General features: G+C 40.8%; 1 protein-coding gene across 39 annotated transcripts in view; it reads right to left on the bottom strand.

Annotated features, from left to right (window-relative positions):
- The window catches only part of LOC138745038 (transcription factor Maf-like), a 374,863-nt gene that overhangs the window by 233,029 nt on the left and 114,523 nt on the right, over positions 1-27,311 (bottom strand). For 8 of the 39 annotated variants that reach the window (XR_011345929.1, XR_011345933.1, XR_011345936.1 and 5 more), the window contains one exon: positions 6,653-6,797. The exons of 29 other annotated variants lie outside the window; for them this stretch is intronic. The gene's annotated coding sequence lies outside the window, so the exon portion shown is untranslated. Of the gene's footprint in view, positions 1-6,652; positions 6,798-18,348; positions 18,441-27,211; positions 27,297-27,311 lie in introns of those variants that run through there. 2 more of the 39 variants (XR_011345951.1, XR_011345954.1) reach the window with 2 other exon arrangements.

The raw sequence follows: 27,311 nt of genomic DNA, 5'->3' as shown, positions 1-27,311 counted from the left end.
GGAAAAAGCCTACCTACATTTACTCTGTCTACCCCCCTCATAATTTTAAATCCCTCCATCAAATCTCCCTTCATTTATCTTTTCAATAAATTCATCTTTCTCATCCCATTTAGAGCATCCTAATGGTGCTTTATGACTAACAGAGTTATTTTGAGTATTGCACTGTTTTAAGGTTGTAAATATGGCAGCTAATTTGTGCACAGCAAATCCTTTTGAAATTTGAATAGGATGTATATATTGAGCATGAAAGACTTAAATATTGGGAAAACTTCCCTGCCTTTCTTCAGTTAAAAAGTTATTTCTCGACAACCTAAAGGTAAAAAAAAAAGAAAATATGTCGATATTGGGATCTAGTGCAGTTCACAAGAGTGCTGGAGAATCTCAGCAGGTCATGCAGTATCAAAAGACAAGTGGTTGTTTCAGGCCTGAGCACACTGGGCCATGGTTTAACATCCTATCCAAATGACAGTCTCCGGCAGTGCAGTCTCCCTCAGAATCACCATGAAGTTACAGCCGAGATATTTGTTCTTGAAATCTCTGGAGTGGGATCTGAACCCACAGCCTCTGAGTGTAAGCCAACAATGCAGGGAGCCACTGCTGACAAGGTTTCTAACACAGAATCCCAGACTTGAATTCTCAGTGGGCCTGGGTTTATTTTGGTGTTACTATTTGAAGTATTAGATTATGCCAACACCTGCAACAGAAGAACTTTAACATGTTCCATTGACAGGTTGTATTGCATTAACAGAGTGCTCAACAACTCACCAGGAAATTGGATACATCTGAGAAAAACAAAAGTAGCGTGAGAGCTGCACAGAACCCCCTTGATAAAGGGCTCACACCCAAAATGTTGACTGACCATTTCTACCCACGGATGCTCTCTGACCTGCTGAGTTCCCCCAGCCACTCCTTGTTACAAAAGAATACTTCAAGAAAGTGGAGGAGAGTGAATTGATTCTGCATATACACAGTGAGGTCTAATTTAATACAATTTTAGAAGAAGAAAATGGAATAATGTTGAACGAAAGCCAGGAAAACCTTTTTTTCCCTGTATTTACTGGAAATAGGTCACTGTAACCTTGAACATGAAGGGAGGTGTGATTTGGAGAAATAGCAGCTCACATTCATGGGTCCAAATGGAGTTTCAGTGTGGAGCACAACTCAAACAAATATGTGAACACACAATTTAAGAGCATAAAACCAGCTCTAGTATTTAATAAGATCACGGCCAATCTGTTTGCCTCAGCATTTCCATCTCCTTGAAGTTATCTTAAGTTTCCACAATCTCAGTCCACAAGTGGCAAACAATTCAATTCACAGTAACAGATGTCTTTTGTCCTGGTGTATTTTTTAAAATGTTGAACCTTCCACCCATATACCCCACTGACTGCTCTGTCAAAAACCTGTTTCTCAGGTACCTTTTTAATCTTCTATTCTCATATCCTTTCTAACTTCATTGAACTACTTGCAAAGCATTAACAACTTTCCTTAAATAAGGAGCCCATTGGGACTATAGACACAGTACTTCAGGTGTTGCATCAGCAATACCCTATATAACCTCCCCACTTTTGTATCAGAGTCCCAAAGCAATATCTCATATCCTGCCAATACATATCCCTCAAAAAACAAAAGGGATCTGGGACAGCAACATTGAAGAACGCTAATTGCTCCCTTGGTATCTACCCCTGTGACTGCAGGAGGTGCTCCAGATGTGGCCACGCCTCTTCCCTTACCACCATTCAGGGCCCCAAACGGGCCTTCCAAGCGAAGCAACAATTCATTTGTGAATTTGCAGGGGTCATCTATAGCATTCGTTGTTCCTATTGTGGCCTTCTATACATCGCAGACTGGACATAGACAAGATTGTTTCGTTGAGCTTTTTCGCTCTGTCTACAGCAATGGTGGGGTTCTCCCATTTCACTGCACCCCAATCCCACACTACTATCTGCCCATGGCCTCGTGCACTGCCAAACTGAGACCACCCAAAAATTGGAGGAACAACACCTAATGCCACATTGGACGACATTAACATCAACTTTTTGCTAGACCACTCCCTGTTCTCCCTCTGTCTCCTTTCCTTCAACTCTTCATCTCCTTCCCTCTCTATTCAGAGAGCTATCCCCTCCCCTATCACTTCTCAGCTTATTTCTCATACCCTGCCACCCATATATATCTACCTTGCCTGTCCTCCTCCCCCCACTACTTTGTTCAGGAGCCTACATGTGATGAAGGGCTCAGGTCTGAAACATTATTTTTTTTTACCTTTGTCTATGTTGTATAAAGAAAGCTGTACGACTTGCTGAGCATCTCCAGCATTTTTGAATAACTACAATCAGAACATCTGCAAATTTTCTTGTTGATGATTCATGATTAGGGGATGGTTTTCTAGCAGAAGACTAGGTCCACAGAGTTTGCAACTTATGATCTCGGGTCAGTAGAAGACCAGCCTAATGACTGTTCACTCTGGGAACTTGTTGTGTGCATCTTGGACGCTGGCATTCCTGTACAATTGCAACCGTATTTGCAAAGCACTTCATTGATTGTACAACACTTCTTTCTGCTCGTTTGTTTCATTCTTTCTTATGTAAATGTGACTCACTTGGCTACATTTGACTGAATAGAAATCCAAACCCATTTGAAACAAAATTAAAATGCAACACGGTCCTGTGTTTGACACTTGCCTCCAGAAATAGGCTGGGATCTTTAGCTATATTCCTAAAGAAAATATTCTATACACATATTTTCCCTCCTCAAACATGCATCACCAGCAACTCAGATTTGAATCCAGTGCTGAATTTCAGGTGTTTGTACGTTTTCCTCATGTCAGTGTGAGTTTCCCCTGGGTGCTCCAGTTTCTTTCCATATTTCAAAGACACAGGATTGGTAGGGTAATTGGGTGTATTTGGCCAGCAAGGGCTTGAGGGCCAGAAAGGCCTGTTGCTGTGCTGTTAAATTAAAATTACACACTCCTCACAGAGGCATGGAGACAGAGCCATGCCAATTACACCTATTTGTTGGGCCTAGGCTGGTTGCCATTAGTTGCCCAGGGAACTGCCATCCCATAGCTATGAGTTTAGTTCAGCCATTGGTGCATGTTTGACCGAGAGCAGAAGTCCAAAGGGACTTGGGGATCAAATGCTGATGTGTCGCAACTCCCAGTCAACTATTGCGCTCTCCTCTGGAGCACAATGGTGCTGAAGAGAGGGTCAGAATGCACTTCAAATCCAGTCCCTTAGCTTTATATGCAAGCATTCAATAGAAAGCTCATTCATTTGAATGGGGTCATTGACCTGTGGGAAAAGATGTGTTTGAATTACAAAAATAATAGCAAATTAACAAATTTAACTTTATTTGAATTTGTTGAATTGATTTTCAAGATTTAGCAGCATTTTGATTTGATTTTAAAAATGCTTTTCATTCGCCATTTGAATCGTTTATCAATGACCCCGACCATAAAGTCATTTAACAACTGTTTAAAAGCCTTTCATGGTTAAGATGTATCAAAGGACATTGGGACAATCTGAGAGCAAAATTTATGCTTGATATCCTGTGAATTTGGAGCCTTTCTCTCAAAAGTCACCTCTCACCTCATTCACAACCACTCAATCCATTTTCCATAAGATTATTCACCGTTCAAATAATCTTAGATTAAAACAAAATAAATGGTTCTTGTCGCAGATAGAATAGTAAACAAAGGAACAGGCCCTTTAGCCCCATTGTCTGTGCTGAATAAGATAGTCCAACTGATTCTCCTTCTGCATCCTTTCCAGAGGTACAGCTCACCTTGGTGGCTCTGTGGGAGTGGAGGCAAGAGGGGGATGTAATGATGCATACTTTGTTCCACGGGTCTGAAGTCAGGTAGCTTGTTGTAAGTTCTTCCCTCTCAGCAAAGGAAAGCCATTCATTCAGAATAGACCCTGAAATCTCTTAATGATAAGATTCAGATTTCCAATTTATTGTCAGAGTACGTACATGAGATCACATACAACCTTAAGATTCCTTATTCCTGTGGGCATGGCAGAATTACCACTTAATGGTAATGCAAAAACTAAACTGTACAAAGTGTAAACAAATAAAAGAACTGTAAACAGATCATGAATGTAAACAAAATGACTGTGCAATACAGAGAGAACAAAAGAAAATCAATAAAGTGCACAAGTAAGAGTCCTTAAATGAGTTCCTGATTGAGTTTGACATTGAGGAGTCAGTTTTTCCTGAATCTGGTGGTGCAAGTCTTGTGGATTTTCAAAAGGTTTTTGATAAGGTGCCGCGCATTAGGCTGCTAAATAAGATGAGGGCCCATGGAATTACAGGGATGCTATAAGACTAGATAGAAAATTGGCTGATAGGCAGAAAGCAAGGGGTTGAAATTAAAGGATTTGCCTGTAGCCAGCAGTGTTCCATGGGGGGGTTGGTCTTGGGGCCGCAGCCATTTACAATTTATGTTAATGATTAAGATTGCGCAATGAATGGTTTTGCGGATGACACCAAGATAGGTGGTGGAGCAAGAACTGTTGAAGAAACCATAAAATTGCAGAAAGATATAGACAAATTGGAAGGCTGGGCAAATACATGATGGATAAAGTACAATGTTGAGAAGAGTGCGGTTCTAAGTTTTTCCAGTGGAAACAAACAGCCAGAGAACTTTCTGGATAGGGAGAAAATTCTATCCTCAGAAGTGCAAAGAAATCTGGGCGTCCTAGTGCAAAGAAATCAAAACGTTAATGCCCAGGTGGGATGGCAGTGAAGAAGGCGAATGCTATGCTAGCATTCATTTCAAGAGGTATAGTGTATAAGAGTAGAAAGGAGTAAATGAGACACTATGGAGCACTGGTGAGTCCCCATTTGGAGAACTGTGTACAGTTTTGGCCCTCCTAGCTTAGAAAGGATGTGATGTTGTTGGAGAGGGTGCAGAGGAGATTTATTAGGATGATTCCTGGAATGCGAGGGCTAACAAATGAGGAATGTTTGACAGCTCTTGGGTTGTATTCAATGGAGTACAAGAGAATGAAGGGGGATCTCATAGAGACATTTTGAATATTGAAAGGTTTTGATAGAGTGAATGTGGATAAGAGGTTTCCCTTGATGGGTGAATTGAGGACAAAGGGTCAAAGTCTTAAAATTAGGTTATCCAATTGAAACAGAGAGGAGGAAAAACTCCTTTAGTCACAAGGTCATGGATCAGTGGAACTCACTGCCGCACAAAGCAGTGGAGCCCAGATCAATGGGAGAACTTAAACAGGAAATGGATAAGTATCTCATTAGTAAGGGTATCAAGGGATTATGGGGAAAAGGCTGGAAATTGGAACTAGGTGTGAGTATAGTTCAGCTTAGTGTAGAGTTTGGACTCGATCTATACCTTTTTCCTGATGGCAGCAGCGAGAGCAGAGCGTGTGCTGGATGGTGTGGGTCTTCGATGGTTGCTCCTTCCCTCCAACAGTAGCGTTCACTGTTGATGTACTCAATAGTGGGGAGAGTTTTTTCCTGTGATGTCCTGGGCTGTGTTCACAACATTTTGGAGGGCTTTACACTCAGTTTTATTGGTGTTCCCATACCAGACCGTGATGCAGCCAATCAGCACATTTACCATCAATCCATTGTAGAAATTTGCCAGGGTTTCTGGTATCATATCAATCCTCTACAAACTCTTAAGTACATGCTAACTTCACGATGCCATTTGTGTATTAGCTCCAGGAAAGATCTTCCAAGATAGTGACACCAAAAAACTTAAACATGTTCACCCTCTCCTCCTCTGATCCTCCAATATTCACTGGATTGTAAACCTCTGGTCTTTCCTTTCCTGGTCAACAATGTTAGTTTTGGTGACATTGAGTGCAAGGTTGTTGTTGGTGCACCATTCAGCCAAGTTTCCATTCTCCATTCTGTACGCTGACTCATCCCCTTCCCTTATACAACCCACTACTGTGGTATTGTTAGCAAATTTGAAGATGTGGTATTGTTGGCAAATTTGAAGATGTGGTATTGTTGGCAAATTTGAAGATGGCGTTACTGTTGTACTGAGTGATTCAGTTGTAGGTGTAAAGAGAGTAGAGCAGGGGGCTAAAAACACAGCCCTTTGGTGCTCCAATAGTGATGAAGGTTGTGGAGGGAAGTTCTTACCAATCCTCACTAATTGTCGTCTAGAGGCGAGGAAATCCATGATCCAATTACACAGTGGGGTGTTGAATCCCAGGGCTTGGAGTTTGCTGATCAGTTTTGAGGGGCTGATGGTGTTAAATGCTACAGGAGTGTCATAGTAGAAGCCTATTTTGTTCCTTTCCCTGTGATTTGGGACTAGTGATCCGAGGTGATGATGGTATATTGAGACAGCTGGATTGGTGGTGGGGCTTGGTTTAAAAACAATGTAATTTTGAGGCAGAAATATGTAACCTCACTGAGACAATCAGCAGATCGCAACAAACCATGATATAAATAACAAATGGGTCTGATGTTAAATTATAGAATGCAAACATGCAAACTACTCATGTAACAGAAAATTACAAGGCCATGAAAATTATATAATTGTGACATTTAAATGTGAAATCACCATGTTACAAACACTTAGTCCTGAGGCAACATTTTATAATCATTTAAATTGTATCTTAGAATGCTAATGGTTTGAAGAAGAAACTTAATTAATGATCTATTTTACCTGGTGTCTTTTTGTTTCATTGGGTTGCATTGACTGCCTACTTCCTCTCTCTCTTCATTTCCCTGTAGCACTAATTTCATATATTCCTTCACTGAATAGATTCTATGAGAAATTTGGCTCTTTTCTGATGAGGATTTATTTTCATCTGAAAGACAATGATGGATAGGAAAAGACCCCTTGGTATAACCATGTTTTTCTATGCCCTTGAACTGCTTCGGGCCAAATTTTCATGGTTGTTGCTAGCTAATTAGCCTGAAGGTATTGCATTGCTACCTTGAGGAACATCAGCACTTATTCGGGCACATTGAAGGCTTCTGGACTCAAGAAGATCCCTTAGGTTAGGGTGATTCCAGAGGCAGGTTGGATCCACACAATTTACAGAATTCCAATAGAAATAAAGATCAATTAGCACTAAGGGCAGCAGAATAACACTTTTGTTGGTTTCATTGATGGGTACAGGGAAGAAATTGGGTTTAAGACTTGGTTGCATCCTTACACAGTCTTAAATCTTCTCCCTGATCGGAGGAAGGAGAAGAGAGATTGTAGATGTGATGAATGTGTCAGTACATTGGCTGCCTTTCCCAGACAATGGGAGATGTACATGGAATCCAGGGGGGGAAGTGTTTTTTTTCTCTGGGCTGCATTCACTACCTTCTGCAGCTTCTTCTGACCTTGAGCAGAGCAGCTCCCGTACCATGATTTGATGCATCGAGCAAGCCTGCTTTCAGTGGTGCACCTGTAGAAGTCATTGAGGGACAAGGGGGAATTTCCAAACTTAATCTTCAGGGAAATGGAGGCATCGGTGCACTTTCTTGACCATCGTGTCAATGTGATTGCTCCAGGCCAATATCAGTGTGAGGCTGAAGGTGGGCTTAAGAACTGAAGAACTTGCATAACATGGCACCAGATTCTCTGAGACAATGTGTGAGTTTGGGACTATGCCAATCCCAATACAAAACTGAGAGCAATGTAAAGAAACCTAGTACAACTGTTGCCCCAATGAGACTGGGCACAGGTTGGGAGGTAAATTGTAAATTACACCTCTTATCTCAGTGAGGGGTAGAATCTGGGGGAGGGCATTGATGAGGATAAATGGGATTAGTGTGAATGGGTGGTTGATACGCAGCACAGACTCAGTGGGCCAAAGGGCTTGTTTCTGGGCTGCACCTCTCTCTGATTCTGTTCCACCAAAAAGCAGAGGAAAAGCATGTAATGTAGACTACGCAAAGCTATAATCACATTATTGCACTGGTACAGACAACATAAATGTAACTCTTGCCACTGAATTAACTTAACCAGCAACCAATATGACGACAGGGCAGGAGCACATTCCAAAGTTCTTCCCTGCTTCCAAGAATAAAGACAGCACATAATGCAATAGAATCTAATTGTACCCAGCTCCTCCTCCTATATGTGCCATTTACACACACGAGCATGCGGGAAAAGCCAAACACTGCATCACATTTTTACAGCTATTACACTACACTATGCTTATAAAGGGCACGAGATCATTGCGACGCCTCTGACACAATTGATTTGTCCACTCACTGCAGTTCGAAATTACAGAGCCAGACAAATAAAAATATCTATCGCAATTATACGGTTGTCTCTGCACAGTGTGTGACCTGGTGCCCATAGTGAACCTTCCTCTTCCTTTCTACTCAAGTTTAAAACTAATTGAAAATGCAGCCTGGGACCTGCTGTGAGGGATTATTGGTATTTCCTACTTCTGATCTCAAAAACCTGTACAGAAGCAGATACAGAGACAGTCAGGCTCCTGTCTCTGTGAATGGTGAAATGTGCATAATTTGCAAGTATAGTGTATATGTGCACACACAGCCTGTGTATGCAATTTTTAAAAATTAGACATGCAGGCTCTTTCAGGCTGCCCAATTATAGATTCAGATTTACTGTCAGAGTTCGTATATGACATCACATGACGCCACTTATTGGTAGTTTAAAAAAACTGTACATAGGGTAAACATGTAAACAAATAAAGAACTGTAAAGAGATAACAAATGTAAACTAACTGGCTGTGCAATACAGAGAAAACATTTAAAAAAAATCAATCAAGTGCAAAGGTAAGAGTTCTTAAATGAGTCCCTGATTTGAGTTTGTTGCTGAAGAGTCTGATGGCGGAGGGATGGCAGCTGTTCCTGAACCTGGTGGTGCAAGTCTTGTGGCACCTAGACCTCTTTCCTGATGGCAGCAGCGAGAACGGAGCATGCTGTTTAGATCCAATTGACCTACAAGCCTCAGTACATTTTCAAGGGTGGGAGGGAACTAGAGCCCCCAGGTAAAACCCACGCAGACATGGGGAGAACATACAAACTCGTTACAGACAGCATGGAATTCGAACACCAGTCCCAGTAACAGCATTGCACTAACTGGTAGAATAACCGTGCTGCCCCATGGTGCTCAATTGGGCTTGAAAATCAGGTCTTCCTGGTGAAAAGCCACACCAGGAAAAATTATACTGAGGAGCCTCAATTCAGGAATAGCATAACTAGGGATTGAAATTTTCTAAGGCCATAGAAATACGAGCAGGAATAGGCTATTCAGCCAATCGAGTCTGCTGCGCTATTTAGTCATAAACTGACCCCTTTTCTCCCCCCCCGCCCCCCACTAACCCCAGTGCCCGGCCTTCTCCTCATAATCTTTGATGTCCTGGCTAATTAAGAATCTATCAATCTCTGCCTTAAACATGGACGGTGGCCCAAAAATTAACCTTGAAGAAAATCAGTTTCTATCGTCTTCCACCAAAAAAAAATACATTTTTTCCACACAAGAGAAACTGAATATTTATAATCCACTTTTTTTTGTATTTTTTGTCTCTTTTAATTCAATGAAGGATACAATTGTAGCCATTTTTCAGTTGTTTTTTTTGTTAAGTTCAGCTGCAGCAAGAATTTCAGTGCATATGCAAACTGCATGTACAATGTATGTGGCTTGTTATGGTCTTCACTCCCATCCAGGGGTAGGCAACCTTTTAATTTTTATTTAGCCAATCAGCACAGCAACAGGCCATTTTAGCCCAATGAACCTACACCCCTGGTATGTACACGTGGGCCAAAATGGTCTGTAACCATGCTACATTAAAAATTAAAAGATTGCCCACCCCTGGAACATGAGCCATACATTTTGCTGTCAGAAATTGACTTTCAAAAATGTAGGTATTCCATTCAAAGTTCCGGCTAATGGGATGATTTCTGGTGATGTAATCAGTGACAAAGCTCAAAGGGCAAAAGCATGAATGAGTGAAAGTATGGAAAAGTTTCTGAATGCATAAGTATTATTTATTGTCAATATCAATTTTGTTACAATTTATTGTATAAACTGAAGTTCATATCCAATTCACCAAATTAACCAAATAAAAGTTTTATGGGACAGAAGGCTATCTGGCAAATTACAATCCTCAATGTGCCTTCCAATTCAACTCCCCTGCTCTTTATTCAGAGCCCTACAAAATTTTACAGAGGATTACACAAGTTGCAGAAACAGGCCCCTTGGCCCAAGGTCCTCTATTTGATCCTCCTCATGTCGTTCAAGTTCAATTCGTTATCACCTGCCTATACATACACAACCAGACAAAATGTTTTTTTCACCAGACCACTATGTGCACACATCATACATAGCACCTAAAAATAGAATAGATACATAAAAAATACAATATAAAATATGTATAAATATTTAGGAGTAATTTGTTTGTTTCATTTTATAAGTGACCTAAGGTTACAGTATATTGTTCATCAATCTCACAGCATGCGGGAAAAAGCTACTTCCCAGCTGCAGCCTTGATTTTGATGTTCCTAAACCTCCTTCCTGAAGGTAGTAGGAAAATGGTGGCACTGCCGGAGCAGCTGTAACAGCAGCCCTGCCGCGGACTCAAAGAGCGGGAAGTGGAATCGCAGCATTCCCACAGGGTCCAACTGCCCAGTCCGACTCCCATCAGCTCCGTGCAAGCTTTAAATGGCCTGTAATTGGAGCCAACAATGGCTTGGTTTAAAAAAAATCCTGTGACCGTGAGGTCTGCACCCAAGATGGTGCAGCCTATGACTGGCAGCAGCTTAGGACTGGTGCAGGGCACCAGAAAAAACAGAGAAAACACTCCCACCCATTTGAGGAGGAGAAATGTAAGATATGACCCACAGGATGGTGACGGACCAGTGAGGAGTTCTGAGGCTGAAGAACACAGGCTATTGACGACTTGAGGTGAGGAACCCATGCAGGCTGTGGGCAGCTGGTGACTGTGGTTGGGGATATGGACTGCTGGAAACTGGCTTAAGACTGGCTGAAGGGGCACCAGGTATTGGAACTGTGATGTGAGAGGGTAACGGGGGCGATGAAGGGCTACTGATTGTGACTAAAAGACTAAAACCAATTTCATGCAACATTGTATCATCTTTATTACATAACAATAAATTGAATCTTGATTTTTATCTTAATTTTTAATCAACATTCTGAGTGACAAATAAATCTTCGAGCCCTATTTTAGAAACACTCCCAATGAATTGTGTGAATAGAGGGCAGTGAGACCAAAGTGATCTTCTCAGCTGTTCTAAGAATCCTCTATATTGACTTCCAGTCATGCTTTATAGCTACAGAACCACACAATGATCAGACAGAACACTTTCAATTAAGATCCTGTAAAATATTGCCAACATGGGGGCTGGTAGCCTTGCCCTCCTCAACCTCCTTAGGAAGTCTAAGCACTCCTGTGCCTTCCTGACGAATGAAGAGGTGTTGTGGTCCAGGGTAGCTAGTCTGCTAATTCCCCATATAATGTCTGTTTCCATACTCCTTTGGGTAGCAAATACCACCATATCTCTGAATGAAGAATTTTCTTTAAAATTCCTACTAGATTTTTTGGTCTTTTTTCCCACAATAGTAAATGCGAATTATGCTTTACTCCATTCTCTATGTCTCAAACTGTTTCAAAATCCTTGGTAACTTATAAAAACTTAATTAAGTCACCACTAAGCTCATCTCTCTCTCATCATTCATAATTGAATGTGCTGGAATGCCAATCAGTACGAATTGGAAACAACGTCTCTTCCTCACTGATTATCAACACAGGCGCACCCCAATGATGTGTGCTTAGCCCACCACTCTACTCATTATACACCCACGATTGTGTAGCCAGACACAATTCCAATGCCATCTACGAGTTTGCTGATGACATCACAGTTGTCAGAAGAATCAAAACGGCAATGAGGAAGCGTACAGGAAGGAGATTGATCAACTCGTTGAATGGTTGACCTTACGCTCAATGTCAGCAAAACATTGTGGACTTCAGAAGGATGTCAGGGGAACACAACTCAGTCCCTCATCGAGATCTTGGAAGCGGAGAGCGTCAAGAACTTCAAATTCCTGGGTGTCAACATCTCCAAGGATCTGTCCTAGAGCTTCCACCTTGATGCAATTACAGAGAAAGCTCACCAGCGGCGATACTTTGTGAGGAGTCTGAGGAGACTCAGTACGTCGCTGAAGACTCTTGCAAACTTCTACAGGTATACCGTGGAGAGCAGTCTGGCTGGTTGAATCATTGCCTGGTATGGAGGCGCCAACTTTCTGGACAAGAACAATTTCAAGAAGGTTGTTAACTTGCCCTGCAACATCACAGACACCAGACTTCACTCCATCAAGGACATCTATATGAGGCAGTGTCTTTAAAAAAAAAAGTAGCCTCTATCCTCAAATACCTCCGCTCCCCAAGCCCTGCCTTCTTCATTCTGCTACCATTGGGGAAAAGGTACAGGAGCTTAAAGAAGAGCACTCAGCGGCACAAGGACGGCTTCTTCCCCATGAACCAAAGACACTGCCTTATTTTTTTGTGAACTTTTTTTGAGATATACTAAAGTACAATATGAATGTTCGCACTTTGACGCTGCCGCCAAACCACCGAATTACATGACTTGTTCAAGACAATAAATTCTGCTTCTGGTGTTTTCATCCCCTTCTGTAGACAGAACATTTCTAATTGTAACTGCCTTTGATGTTCATTTTAAATATTTTGCAAGCATTCTTTTTATTTGTTGAAAATTTTATTTTTTTTCTTTCTTTGGCTTGGCTTCGCGGACGAAGATTTATGGAGGGGGTAAAAAGTCCACGTCAGCTGCAGGCTCGTTTGTGGCTGACCAGTCCGATGCGGGACAGGCAGACACGATTGCAGCGGTTGCAAGGGAAAATTGGTTGGTTGGGGTTGGGTGTTGGGTTTTTCCTCCTTTGCCTTTTGTCAGTGAGGTGGGCTCTGCGGTCTTCTTCAAAGGAGGCTGCTGCCCGCCAAACTGTGAGGCGCCAAGATGCACGGTTTGAGGCGTTATCAGCCCACTGGCGGTGGTCAATGTGGCAGGCACCAAGAGATTTCTTTAGGCAGTCCTTGTACCTTTTCTTTGGTGCACCTCTGTCACGGTGGCCAGTGGAGAGCTCGCCATATAATACGATCTTGGGAAGGCGATGGTCCTCCATTCTGGAGACGTGACCCATCCAGCGCAGCTGGATCTTCAGCAGCGTGGACTCGATGCTGTCGACCTCTGCCATCTCGAGTACCTCGACCTTAGGGGTGTGAGCGCTCCAATGGATGTTGAGGATGGAGCGGAGACAACGCTGGTGGAAGCGTTCTAGGAGCCGTAGGTGGTGCCGGTAGAGGACCCATGATTCGGAGCCGAACAGGAGTGTGGGTATGACAACGGCTCTGTATACGCTTATCTTTGTGAGGTTTTTCAGTTGGTTGTTTTTCCAGACTCTTTTGTGTAGTCTTCCAAAGGCGCTATTTGCCTTGGCGAGTCTGTTGTCTATCTCATTGTCGATCCTTGCATCTGATGAAATGGTGCAGCCGAGATAGGTAAACTGGTTGACCGTTTTGAGTTTTGTGTGCCCGATGGAGATGTGGGGGGGCTGGTAGTCATGGTGGGGAGCTGGCTGATGGAGGACCTCAGTTTTCTTCAGGCTGACTTCCAGGCCAAACATTTTGGCAGTTTCCGCAAAGCAGGACGTCAAGCGCTGAAGAGATGGCTCTGAATGGGCAACTAAAGCGGCATCATCTGCAAAGAGTAGTTCACGGACAAGTTTCTCTTGTGTCTTGGTGTGAGCTTGCAGGCGCCTCAGATTGAAGAGACTGCCATCCGTGCGGTACCGGATGTAAACAGCGTCTTCATTGTTGGGGTCTTTCATGGCTTGGTTCAGCATCATGCTGAACATGGTCTTTGCCCTCAGACAGCTCCAAGAAAAGTGCAGAGAACAAAACAAAGGACTCTACATCACCTTTGTTGACCTCACCAAAGCCTTCGACACCGTGAGCAGGAAAGGGCTTTGGCAAATACTAGAGCGCATCGGATGTCCCCCAAAGTTCCTCAACATGATTATCCAACTGCACGAAAACCAACAAGGTCGGGTCAGATACAGCAATGAGCTCTCTGAACCCTTCTCCATTAACAATGGCGTGAAGCAAGGCTGTGTTCTCGCACCAACCCTCTGAAAATTTTATATATCATTTGTATCAATACAAAGTATAAATTCAGTAAATATTAGTAACTTAATAAACCATACAAAATAATACAATAAATTTTTAACTTTCTCCATGACCCCCTCCCCCAAAGAAAGAGGAAGAAAGAGAAAAAGAAAAGAACAACAACATATATATTATTCATATATAATATTCATTGACTATTTTTTTTAATAATTACTAACTGAGAGGGGTGGGTAAGGTGAAGGATGTGGATGGACTTTTATTCCTAAAATCCATATATGGTTCCCAAATTTTATAAAAGTTTCCCATTCGATTCCTTAAACTGTAAGTAATTGTTTTCCTAAAGGTATACAATTTTGCACTTCAACCTGCCATCTATTTTTACCACATTCTCAGTTTTCCACGTTAATCGCCACACATTTCTTTGCTGGCACTACAGCTATATTTAAATTTTTTCTTGATATTTATCCAATTTCAATTTTATATCTTCTTCATTTATATTCCCGAGTAAAAATATTCTTGGGTCTTTTTGTATCTTTCTCTTCATAATTTGCCCGAACAATAGACAATCTTTCCAAAATTGTTCCACTTTCACACAGGACCATCCTGAATGTAAAATGGTCCCCAATTACTTATTACATCAAAAACATTTATTCAGATAATTAGAATTAAGTCCATTCAGTTTATGAGGAGTATAATTGATGAAATTGTATTGAACCATTTGATATCTAGCATTAATTGTATTTGTAACACTCTCATGACACAATTTTAACCAAGCATTCTTGAAGTGACATGGCAAAAGGCGAACTAATGAAAGCAAAAAGTATGAACTTTACTTGCTTATTCAGAGAACTACTTTCAGACCTCACACATAATTTGGTTATGAAATACTCTCACGTCTCACTCTCAAGGATACACCCATGAGTTTCCGCTTTTGGTGTAATTACCATTCTGAATGCAAATTTATCTCAAATTCTCAGAAGTGTTCAATTTTCTAAAGTTACTGCAATTTCCATATCACAAAATGTGGAACCTTCCATGAGCCGGAACAATTAGGTTCTGCTTTGAAACAATTTAAAAATAGATAGCATTAAAAATATTCCTTGATGTCTTCAAGAATCATAGACAGTTATTACAATTGAAATCCATTTATCACAATTAAAAACTTTTAATTTGTGAGCCTATACTGATTTTCAATAATTAAAGTGTCCTCTAGCTTACTTTAATAAATGGTTACAAGGTCCCAGTGAGTTAAAAAAATTTGGTACTTTTGTTCTCACAATAAAGCTCAATCTTTGTAGCCTTTTCAGAGGAGAGAAATTACTGAAGCAGTAATCCAAAGGTATGCGACAAATCAAATCTAGGCACGAGTTCGAATCCCATCTTGGCAGGTGAAGAATTTAAATTTTTTACTGAATAATCCACAATTTAAGTATCACGTTTTGTAAAGGTGACCATGACTCTCTTGATTATCTTCAAACTAAAGCCATCTGGTTTGCTGACATCCTTCACAGAAGGAAATTGGTCATCCTCACACAATCTGATCTAACTGTGGCTTTGCAGGCTGATCCTTCAATGGCCTCAGCAATGATCTGGCAAGTCAATCAGTCCGATTAATACTGACCTTGCCAACAATGCTAATATTCCAAGAATGAGTGAATACAGAATGAAGCACCAAGAGCAGAACAGGGAAAGGCAGCTCTCGGTACAGGACAGATTCCAGTGCAGTGCTTTATAAACTTTATTGAATTGACTCTTAACATTCCTTGAATAAATTGTGCTGCCTCCTGGAGAACTGTGCCAGAGAAACCAGTTCAAGCCAGTCAGAACTCCAGAGATGTGTGAATCCCCCTTTATTGGGAGGTGCTGAGATTCGAGCATCAGAGCAGTGAACAATGACAAATTGGAACAAGGTTCCACCATTCTATATTAATAGAGAAGTGAGCAATGTTACAATTAGATCCTCTTGCAAAGATTTTGTTTACACAACTAAAGATGACGATTGAACTGCTGTACACTCTAGCCATTATTCCACTGATTGCCTGCAATCCAGTGGTTCTCCCTTTCATCTTATAAACTTCCCTCCTGATGTTTTACTCAGTTTCTCATTATTAAAGTGAGGGGACAGAAAAAGGGGGCGATAATGTCTTGGCAGGCATCTTGATTATTTCTTGGAATAAAAGTCACTAATGTGATTTCAAAGTTGCATGAGAAACACAATGAATCACAATGGACATCAATTTTTTTTAGATAAGGTTGGCTAACTGTAAAAAAAATGAGGAATTTTCAGACAACTTCAAGCAGAACACAACAATCATTTCAAATTTGCTGTATCACGAAAGTTGGAGAAACATTCAATTAACTTTTATTGTTTAATCGCGTCGTGATGCTGACATATTATGTTAGTGCAACTGACCTAAAAATATTTTGCCGCTGATTTAAATTTCTACTCAGCACCTGATGCCTCTCACATCAGTGTCCAACAATAGTCGGCCAGCATTGATGGATTCCAGTTGCCCTGATATTGTTTTTCCATAGTTGCAATGTCCATGTGAAATCTTTCCCCATGTTCATCACTGACTGCACCAGATCAGCCCAAAAAAAAATCCGTGAGAATGCAGGAAATTCATTTTCAATGACATGTTGCACATCAAGGCTTTGTACACTCGAAGTAGACTTAAAATATGACAGGAAATCAGAAAAATAGGTTATATCTAAAATAGCGGTATGTGATAGGAAATTTTTCAAGTGATTTTCGAGATCAGTAGACAAAGGTCCATAAGATAAACCCAAATGTGTTCAGGAAGCAAAATCTTCATTGTCTGGTGTTATCAAGTGGGCTTTCTCAGGTCTTTCAATAGTTAGATATGATTAGCTGAGAATGATCGATGACCCAATGCCAGTAGACGTTGAAATCTTATCACATATTCATTCTCACTGTGAAAGACATGTTGTTCACAAGACAGAGTAACTTGTTTCAACATGGTTTTGATCCTGGCCTGAAATCTTTTTACTCAGGCATAAACAAGTGTGAAAACATATTGTGTGGTAGCTGTTGTTCTGTTGGTAGCACTCGCTCACTTTGAGTCAGGTGATTGTGGGTTCTTGCTCCACCCAGAGCTCTGTGTCAAAATCTAGGTTGAAAAGTTAACAGGGTGCTATAATGACGGAAATGTTGTCTTGTGCCCGACATTGAAGGAGAATTTAGGAAACGTGTTGGTGTTATATTGAAGAAATCAGTAACATGGCCAATAATTGTTCCTTCATTGTCACCATTAAAGAACATGATAGAATAAGATTTTAGTGACATTTGATTTTTTTTTAAAAATACAAAAATACTTGGCCATCAATAAATACAAGGTCATCAATAAATCAATTTTTCTGGAAACTCTTCTAGGCCAAAAGCAATTGTCATAAGTGATCTTTTTAGGGTAGTGTTTCCCGAGAGAGGAGTTCTCCAGCAAAAGGCAATGAGGAAATTTTAAGAGGTTGCCTTGATGCAGCATTGAATGTCTCTGAGATCGGTGATGTTAAAATGTCCATCAAAAAGCTGGGAAGTTTCAGGGAGCATTTTTGTGGGAAACTTTTTTTTAATCAATTAAGGCACAAGCACTTAAGCACTCATGGAAATGTGCAGCCAATGTTCTTTCTATTGAATCCTTTGACAATAGTCAATCACTGACAGCATGAAGGCTGGATCTACCAAGTGGAAACCAATCTATATGTACAGGCTGGTGCATTTTTCATGAAAACTGCAAATCTGGGGGGAGTTTTACCTTGATATATTTAAAGCAGTCTTCATTGCAAAAGAAGATTTACACAAAAAATGGATTTTGTAGGTTTGTAACTATTTCAACATCATCTTGAAACTGAATGAGGTAGAAATTCACCTTTAGTTGCATCTGTGAAAAGTGTACTGTTGTAGCATCTGTGAAATGCACACTGCTTCCAAAACTTTGCTCTCTTGCATATTTCAGAAAAAATATAGTATTGAGCCATTACCATATGAAGTGCTTAATATGTGGGATCAAGAACAAATTTCCACCCCATCATCTGATTATGATGTGATGCAACCGGTTTCCCCCATTGTTATAGAGAAAGTACACTTCTAAAGGATCTTCATGGCTGATTAACTCTTTGAGATACCTTGAGCTTGAATGGATCAAAAGTTCATTCTATCTTGGAGTTCCATGCTTTTATTAGTAATCTGGAACAGGGAGAACCTTATCTTCACTTGGGTTTGTAGGTTGTCGGCCAAAACTAGCTTCAGTTCCACCTCAGCCAGGGAGAGGAAAAAATGGCCAGGGTTTTCACAGCTGACTGAAATGACGACAACAAAATGAAATGTACCGGTCAGTCTCACTACCAATTATGTGCTTAATTCTCTTAGTGAGATTGTGTTGGTACAAATTCCTACTGCTTTAATTGATTCATGTTCCATCTAGAGATAATTTATAGTCGATGGTAGTTTTTGAGAGTTAGTAACATGCAGAAAATTCAATAAAATGTTTATATCTGAATTTCACGTATTTTGTCTCATGCCCTGACAATTCCCCTTAATCTGAAGTGTCAGTCTCTACCTGAACTATTTCTTTCCCCAGTGCAATAAAGCCATCATCATTTATGTTCTTTAGATAGACTGAGTGATTTTACCGGCCTGAAGCATGTCTGATATCTCGGCATTGGTTGTTCACACACGAACGACCAAAACTCCAAATCTCCATTTATTTATGCGAGTTTAGTCAGCGCACCAGAAGTGCGGAAAGTAGAATGGCTGGACTTGCAATGCCACTGCAGCGACGTCCTTTTCATTAACCCATTGTTCACTTTAGACAGCAGGCATTCCAGGAAATTGACAAGGGGTCTGGGAGGTAAAATGTCAGAACCAGAATGGCCCCCTGATTCCATTCAGAGTTTAAAAAAAAATACAGCATCTGTTCTGGGAAAATGGGAATAATTTCCTGGAATGAAATGGCTGTGAAAAAAAAAATTAGTTCCACTATTGTATAGGACTGAAAACATCAAGACTTGTCATTTCAAATGACTATCAACCTCCAAGTGCAGGACTTAAAAGGACGCATTTGATCTGATAAGAATTGGAATTGAAGTGCCATTTACACTCTTCCCTCACTTTCCCTGTTTTATATCACGGAGTTAAAGAAAAAAAGTCTGCAGATGCTGTGATTGAAGTAAATTGACAAATTGCTGGAGGAAACTCAGCGTCCATAGGAGGCAAAGTTTTATAACCAACTTGTCGGGACTTTGATGGAGGGCTCAGGCCCGAGACATCTTTGCCTCCAATGGGCGGGGTGGGTTCTGCTGAGATTCTCCAGCAATTTTGTGCTTTTACATCATGGAGTTGTATAGCACAGGAAGAGGGCCCTTGGCCCACCATGTTCATGGCAACCCTCAAATACCCAAAGATAATGACCACATTTGCCAGAATTCGATGTTTGTCTTTACAGTTTAAATGTTTGTCTGCATCTTAAAGGCAGTTTGTTCTAAATTCCAACCACATATCCGTGTCCTTATCACATTACTGTTTGTGTCAGCTTGATGGGCACAGGCTTGCTGCTACGGTCCTCTCTCTCATCAGTGAATTCACTTCACTGACCGTAACATTCTTTGAGCTGACAGGAAGGTTTCTATATAAATGCAAGTCTTTCTTTTTCAGTTTTGAAGCTTAATGCAGTTAGTAATTTGATTGATTCTCGCCATTTGATTCACTTGTTGCTTCTCAAGCAAACTGGATATAGTTTTTCATGAAGTTATAGAATATAAAATGTAGAACAGTGCAGTAGAGGAACAGACACTTCCGCCCATGTTTTATGCACAGAGCATGATAGCTAAATCAAACTAAAAATCTGCTGCATTCTCCGGGTGCATATCCCTTCAGCCCCTTTGCATTCAAATGGCTATCTAGAAGGTTCTTGAATGTGACTGTTGTATCTACTTCAACCACTACTCCTAGCAGGCCATTCTATTGGTGCAAAGATATTTTCCTCACGCAACTCCCTTAAACTCATGTTCTCTAGCATGTGACACATTTGTCCTGGGAAAGAATTCTGACTGTCCTGTCAATACTTTTCATGATTTTATAAACTTCCATCAGGTCAACCTTCAGCCTCTGGCGCTCCATAGAAAACAACATAAATTTATCCAAGCTCTCCCCATTAGCTCATACCTTCTGAACCAGGCAATGTCCTGGCAATCATCTTTCCAAAGCCTCTACATCTTTTTTGGAAATGGGGCGACAAGAATTGAAGTATTCCAAGTACGGTTCTTTATTTTTATACTCAATGTGCCAAGACAAGCAAACCATATGACCTCTTTACCCACCCAACTACTTGTGTGGTGGGTTTCAATAATCCCTCTGCATGTTAATAGTTTTAAGAAACCTACATTAATTGTACACCTACCCCTTCCATTTGACCTCTTAAATTTAAGATCTCACACTTCTGATTAGACTTCATCTGCCATTTCTCTGCTCATATCTGTAACTGATCTATCCCTGGTGTACTCTTTGATGGCCTTTAAATTGCGTGACCTATTTATGGATGACCCTAAACATGCCGGGATGAGTGCAGCCCTATCAACACTCAAGGAGCTTGACATCATCTTGGTCAAAGCTGCCCATTTGACCAATATTGCATTTGCAGCCTTAGCTCTCCCAGCTGTGGACCATAAGCTGCAGAATGTATCATCCACAAAATACATCGCAGGGCCTCTCAAAACTGGCATATCCTCCTCCTGTAACAGTATATAGATGTTTTTGGGAGAGAAATTGTTAGAATAGGTCACATACAACACTTTAAAACAGAACTTATTTGAACTACTGGAGCTCTGCTAACGCTAGACATATCGGCTCCAGAGCCTTTGCAAAAGCTTTAGAGAGTGCCCAAGAGACTTCACTAATGGGTTGTTGTTTACAAAAGGCAAAAGATGAAAGAACTTGTCGGAGTTGCATTCTGCCTGCAGGAGAATGCGCTGTTCTAAGAGGGTCAAGAGGTTTTGCAAGAGAGAGAGAGAGAGAGAGAGAGAGAGAGAGATCAGTTCTACAGTTAGCAGCAGCAACTGGGACTGGAACAGGACAAGCTGGCAAGCTTGTGAAAAACCCCATTTTAGAAGATAGGTTGTGAGTGCTTAGTTCAGCCTGGTCAAAGTCCTAGTGGTTCATGCAAGAGGAGGGGACTGGCTGTCTAATGTTTCACTTTGAATAAAAGAAACAAAAAGGAACTCTGTGGTGACCTGAAAGAAAGAGGTTATCATCTGGAGAACCTGAGGCGGCAAGTTTCATCAGCAAGACACTGAAGTGGCTGATGGAAGTAAATCAGTTGTGGAGGTCCTGGAACAACAAATCTCTCTCTGAAAACCAACAAGAACCTTCCTGAGTGGTAACCATTTACTTTTCAAGCATCAATACCTGGTGAACTTTATAAATGTTAAATTCTGTGCACAATATAAGAATTGCCTGCAACCAGTGAACTTGCAGGAATGATAAGGGGGATTGGACTGAATCAAAGAACTTTTCTGAACTTACACACGTGCGCTTAGAATTAGAAGGGGTTAAGTTAGGTTAGTTAAGTAAATAGTGATAAGTTAAAGTGTGATTCTGTTTTCGTGTTTAAAGATAATTAAAAACAACTTATTTAGGTAACCATTTCTCTTGGTGAATATCTATTGCTGGTGGGTTTTTGGAGTTCTCTGGGCTCGTAACACTCCACAAAAGGCTGGGACACCAAATTCATGTGGTTACTTCCATTTCCAAAGAATGTAAGGAATAGAATCAGAAGTCAGCCTCCGTTCCCATTGGGCTTGCTGTGCCATTCAATAAGGTCATGGCCGATCTGGCCATGGATTCAGGTCCATTTGATCGCTCATTCCCAAGATCCTCAATTCCATGATTATTCAAAAATCTACCCATTTAGTGAAGCAGCCTCTACTGCTTTATTGGGCAGGGAAGTCCATAGATTCACGACTTTCTGGATGAAGTAGTTCCTCATCTCTGAATTCAGTCTACCTTAGGTCAGTGGGACAGAGAATTTCAGAGAACCTGACCTGAATGGAAGGCTTCTGACTTTGAAACTGTGCCCCCCTAGTTCTTGGCACCCTTACGAGGGGAAACAGCCTTTCAGCAGCTACTTTGTTCAGCTGTTCAGAACCTTACCTCCAATTTATCTAAGATCCAAGGTTCAGATTCAAATGTGACTTTAAGAAGTGGTGGGTGGGTCTTGAAGGATTGAGGAAGGAATGTGAACTGCAGCCCTGCACCAGGTCAGCCAGGGTTGGGGGTGAAGGAATGCTGATGCTGCTCTAGTTTCTCTCAAACCCCATTGGGCTCTTATGGATCACTGATTGCTGAATTCAGGGTGGAGCAAGGGTGGCTGGATAAGGCAGGCTCCACCCTATCCAGCTTCCAAATGCCTTCTGCCAGGCTGCAGTCATCGGCAGCTTCCAACGATTGTGGGGTATTGGGTAGAAGAGGTGCAATGCCAAGCAGGTAGCTGAATACAGATTGAGGGCCAAAGGGGGAAATTGAGACCAATCACCGTCTCTGAAGGACGATTCTTTCTTTTTCATTCAAAATGACTCAGGAGCATGGTGACCCTTTTCCAGCCTTTGCAAGTCTCACAGAGGAAAGCTTTTCACTAGATTTCGGGACATGTGACAAGAATAAATAAATTTGTTCTCCGGAAGACACCTCCTATATCCCAGTAATTAACCGAGATCAGGGGTTCTCACCCTATTTTCATGTACAGTCCATTTTAGAATTCCTTTACTTACTGCAGATCACCTATAGCAAACATGTTGACCACTGGGGTTGGGGGCTGGTGAACTCGAGTACCTTCCCAGGCCACACACAGAAATTTTGTTTGTTTTGGTGGGAAAATCTTTTTGAGAATTCTCTTTTTTTTTTAAAAAAAAGAGAAATTTACAATCATTATTTTACATGTTTATAGTATCAGTTATATCTTTGCTACCTCACCGCGGACCACCTATTACAAACCCACAGACCACAGATTGAAAAGTATTGACCTGGAGAATGCTACCAATCTACCCTTTAATTCAGGAGATGAAAACTGTATGCATTTCAGCCAATGCATTTTACAGTTGTAGCAAACCTTTTCTGGTTTGATATTCCACTCTCTTAAAATGAGGGGTGCTTACAATCACCTGCACCGTTCCAAATCAGAATAGATTGTGACCTTGCAGGTGGCACTTCAACCCGTAAACAAATAAAACATCACTAGAACAGTTTATGAATTATTCTGTGTCATTGGTTGCAACAAATCATATTCACATTGACAAACTCTGGTTTTGACCAGTCATTTTGCTCATTATATCAACCCTCTCTAAAGTTAGGTCACAATGACTGGATTTGCCTTTTACTGTTGATATTATTTGCATTTGGACCCATTTCTATTTCTAGAAGGAATTAATTCCCCCCCACCCCCCCCCCCCCCACCACCAAGTCCCCTATTAGTCAGTTTTAAATTTTGGTTAAAATTGGGATCTATCTTGTTTTCTTTCTCCGAGTAAAAAAATCCATTTTTGTTGATGAAATCCCTTCTTTTCCACATTGAGACCAGTGCAGTCGTTTGCGCTGCCACAGATAACAGTCAGATCTTTGACCTTGGCTCACAAGGTGTGAAGCATCCTTGATTGTGATAGGAATATAAAATAAAGGTCAGCCTTTGCTGGGACAAGAGACTCAGCATAGAGTCTGCTGTTGTTCTGACATCTTTCTAAATCCATCGTGTTATCCCAATAATTCCCCTAACCAATACAGGACTGAAATTTTGACTGCATGCCATTTTGCATCAAGTTCAAGATATTCTAAAGATTTAAGCAAAATAATGAAATATTTATCTGTGAACAAAATCTCTTTAAAAAGGCAATTGTGTTTCCAGATTGCTGTGTGCTGCATCGGGAGACAGAGAGAGAATAGACTTCCTATCCTACCTGTGGTGACTCGTGATGTTAATCCCTGTTGGGGTGAAGTGTGCCTCACCAGTCAGAGTGATTTAGTACTCTTGAGACAAAGAGATGCATTGTAATGTGGAATGATTTATGATTTCATCAGACTGACATGAATCAGGGTTGCTTGGTATTCGTCCTTCCAGAGATTATGGCCCTAAAGATATACCATGCTCTGAAATGTGAAAAAGGTCATCCGTTGTTCTTTTCTCATTTGCAGGACATGGGTGTCACTGGCATGGCCAGCTTTTATTGCTCATCCTAATTGCCCTTGAGGAACTGATGGTGAGCAGTCTTCTTGAACCATTATGGCGAAGACATTGTACCGTTGATTAGGGAGTTCTCAGGTTTAGACTCAGAAACAATGAGGACCAGCTACGTCAAGTTGGTGTGCTATTTGTTGGGAAATTTGCAGCTTCTGATATTTTCAAGTACCCACTGCACTTCTTGATGTTAAAGGTGGTGGATTTGAAGAAATATATTTTGAAGTGGGTACACTCTGCAGCTTTAGTGGCAGTGGGAGTGACTGTTTAAAGTACAAAACACAAATGTGCCGGAGAAACTCTGCAGGCCACGCAGCAGTGGATGCTCCTCGATGGTTAATTGAAATGAATCTCAATCAAACGCAGTTGGACGCTCTTTTGTTGGAAATTGCCTGGCATTTGCGTGGAATTAATGTTACTTGCCATTTAATACTTTATGGTTAAACCCTGTCCAGGTATCTTTTTCTGTATCCAGGCATGAATGACTGTTTCCTGGGAAGTTGCAGATGGAACTGAACATTGTGCAAACATCTGCCAACATTCCCATTTCTAACATTATAACAGAAGGAATTTCTATGATGAAACAGTGGGAAATATTTGTGCTTAAAACATTATCCAGAGGTGCTGCTGTAAGCAATGACCTGGAACTGAAACGTATGGCCTTGTGTATATGTCTTTTGTGTTTGCTCATTGATTTTCTAGTAGTTTGCTTCTATGCTTCAAGGGTAATTAATTGACTGTGAAAAACTTTGGGAAAACCTGAGCACATGAGAATGGTTTTGTTCTTTTTTTTTTACTCTCAATAGTCACCAGCTTTCATGAAAAGTTTTTCCTTCTCCTTGGAAATCACTGACAGCTTGTCAACAATCAACAGTTCCCCTGACACCATTTGAACATCCTACATTCCATATCTCTTTTGGAACGGATTCATTAATTTGCACTTTAGGAAACCTTAATGAGGGTTTCTTCAAATAAAGACTTTCTTCCAAGAAAATTGGTGACTCTGGCCTCATATGTGCCCGTGATTTTGAATGCTCTTGATATGACCTCTTAAAAATAAAGCAGAGTAAAAACACTTTGATCAGTTGGATTTACTAATAGCTATTCACAGCAGTTTACCCCTTGAATCTGTGAGTCATCTTGTAGAAGATGCAAAACCATGGCCTTGTTGCTGATAGAAAATCTCAGAAAACCCAAGAGTTAGAACATAGAACAATACAGCACATTATGGGTTCTTCACCCCTTGATGTTGTGCCAACCCATATATCCCTTCCTAAAATAAAATACTAAGCCCTCCCTTTACCCATAACCCTCTATTTTCCTTTTATCTAAGAGTCTCTTGAATGCACCCAATGTTTCAGCTTCCACCACCATCCCCGGCAAGACATTCCAGGCATCCACAACTCTGTTAAAAAAAAAAAACCTTAACCCTGATATCTCCTCTAAACTTCCCTCCCTTAACTTTGTACATATGTCCTCTGGTGTTTGCCGATCTTGCTCTAGGAAACAGATGCTGGCTGTCCACCCTACCTATGCCTCTCATAATCTTGTAGACCTCTCAAATCTCATCTCATTCTTCTACACTTTAAAGTGAAAAGTCCCAGCTCTGCTAACTTTGCCTCTTAAGATTGGTTTCCAATCCAGGAACATCCTGGTAAATCTTCTCTGCTCGCTCTCCATAGCTTTCATATCCTTCCTATAATGAGGTAACAAGAACTGAATACAATACTCTAAGATTTGGAGAGTTGTAGCATGCCCTCTCTACTCCTGAATTCTATCCCCCTATATATGTATCCCAGCATCCCATAGGCCTTCTTAACTATCCTATCATCCTGTGTGGCAACCTTGAGGGATGTATGGATTTGCACCCCAAGGTCCTCTGATGCAATTAAAGCAATAAGAGACACAAGGAAAATGATAATATTTCTGATGGTAACTATTTTTCATTAAAGACAACATTGTTCCCCCTATGCCATCCATGTTTATTTATGACAAGGCAAATATTTCTATTGATGGCTGTCTATCTAGTTCTCAGCTATCTATCTCGTTGTATTAATCGACACCAATTACAAAATGCCTTAACCATGTGTACTTTCATGAAATAAAACATCCTGGTCTTTCATTCACTGCATCCATGTGCCGTTGAACACACCACCACGCTTGTGTCTTGCACTTGACCCCAACATCTGCATCCCATAGTTACCAAGCCACGTCCATTGTTTAACAAAGCTCTGGTTCTAGAATTCTACATTTTGGAGGAAAATAATTTTCTACTTCTTTCATTTAGACTTAACAAAATATTGATCAGGTCTTCTGTTCTCCCATTGAAGTCATTCCAGTAACACAATACCTCAATTGAAGCAAGGGTTTCAAAACTAGGCACAATTCATTGCCTTAAAATTAGATTAGATTAGAAATAGATTTGAAAATAACTGATTGAAAGGATTTGAAAAGAGAACAAATGAAATTATATAGGAAATAGAAAAGCAAATTGATGAATTGAGTAACTCATCGAATGAGTCAGAATGAAATGGCAGGACAATACTTGTAATTCCATGATATTGTACATTCTTACAAAGGCAAGATAGAATTTTAAAACTGTCTCTTGATTTATATGCAAACCCTTTTTTTTGTGTGTTTTTAAAAAAATAATCACCTGGGAACATTGGCTAATTATCATAATGACTTGTCCAGCAGTATTCCCAATCCAAGTACTTTGCTCCACAACTCATCACTTTAGATATAAAAAATTCGCATGGGATTTCCCCGATTTTGTCCTGCTATTTAAACAGAAAGCTCTGGAAGAACAACTAAACCATTTGCTTTCACCAAGGCCAGCTCTTACGAGACCTCCCGATCACCATTTATTTTGACCCATAGAACGTAAAAGGTTGGTCACAGGCACTATTTCCCGTAGATACACCTCTGGCCTCACCTGCAGGAAAGGAGA

This window comes from Narcine bancroftii, chromosome 10 (assembly GCF_036971445.1).
Source record: "Narcine bancroftii isolate sNarBan1 chromosome 10, sNarBan1.hap1, whole genome shotgun sequence".
NCBI classification, from domain to species: domain Eukaryota; kingdom Metazoa; phylum Chordata; class Chondrichthyes; order Torpediniformes; family Narcinidae; genus Narcine; species Narcine bancroftii.
Note: the sequence above shows the minus strand (reverse complement) of the source record. Positions and strands in the feature narration are given on the sequence as shown.